The sequence below is a fragment of the Austrofundulus limnaeus genome, unplaced genomic scaffold (genome assembly GCF_001266775.1).
Source record: "Austrofundulus limnaeus strain Quisiro unplaced genomic scaffold, Austrofundulus_limnaeus-1.0 Scaffold13, whole genome shotgun sequence".
NCBI classification, from domain to species: Eukaryota; Metazoa; Chordata; class Actinopteri; order Cyprinodontiformes; family Rivulidae; genus Austrofundulus; species Austrofundulus limnaeus.
In genome coordinates this window covers 3,975,843-3,976,983 of record NW_013952415.1, presented here as the reverse complement: position 1 = coordinate 3,976,983, position 1,141 = coordinate 3,975,843, and the positions used below count along the sequence as shown (strand labels likewise).

The window sequence follows — 1,141 nt, the reverse complement described above, 5'->3', positions numbered from 1 at the left end:
GCTTTTACCTGATGATGTCTTCTTAAGGCACCCTCAGCGTAGGAGCTGGCTCGCCTCCGATCAGTCAGGGACCTGTGCCATTCCACATTATTACAAATAACTTCATTTCTGGACATTTATGGTTTGATTTCTTTGTATGTATGGATCACTTGGGTTGTTACCAACATCTGGTGAAAATTTCATGTCATTAGCACCTCTAGTAATATATTTACTGAGAAAAATGGTGACGTGTTTAATACTTATTTTACCCGCTGTACTTATCAATGTGGCCTTTTATATTTYCATTACTGTGCAAAAGAAAGGATAATAGTAAAAAAGAATGATACAAAGCATTTAAGAGTGCCCATGATACAGAAAAAGGTTGCTCAAATCCATATGAAAAAGCAAAATAAGTATTTTGTTGATTTAGTTTTTAGAACTACTCCATTTCTTAAAATATTATRCAGAAATAAAATAAAAAATTAAAATCTTATAAACAGAGCCATTGATTCAGTCCAAGGTAAACTAGGGTTTTGAAAGAAGGCATCAAAACTTTAAGCCCCACCTGTGCTCATGTAAGTTTACAAAATTTACTTATGTAAAAARAAGTTACAAACTGACCAGGAGCGGAGATTGTGACAACAACACACAACAAAGCTGTAATACTGCTTCGCATCTCCTCTATTCAMGGTGGCACAGTTTATTCTGTATCTGTCTTCCACTGGCTTTAGTCACCCCTACGCCACTAACAAAATTTACAGAAGTTTACAAAATTTATTATGTAAAGTTACGCAACGACCGGGAGCAGAGTTTGTAAAAACAACACAAAACAACGGTTAGRTGTAACACTGTTACCCACTTCTAACTAAGGCAGCGCAATTTATTATTTATGTGGTTTCATAAAATAATTACAGTCACTTGCGCATCGCTAACAAAATTTACAAAAGTTTGCAAAATTTACATAAAGTTACAGCCTTGATTGGGAGATGAGTTTGTGAACACAACACACAACAACTGAACGTATGACAACACTATAACTTCTATCCAAGCCAGCACAATTTATTTGTTGTGTCTTCATCTTGCTTTATAAAATCATTACAATCACCTGTGCACTGCTTACAAAGTTTATGCAAGTTTACAAAACTCACATACTGAGAAAAAT

The 1,141-nt window shown here is 34.7% G+C and overlaps 1 protein-coding gene across 2 annotated transcripts in view; it reads left to right on the top strand.

Moving 5' to 3' along the window:
* cntfr (ciliary neurotrophic factor receptor) overlaps positions 1–1,141 on the top strand; it is a 224,313-nt gene that overhangs the window by 9,320 nt on the left and 213,852 nt on the right. The window lies entirely within an intron of this gene.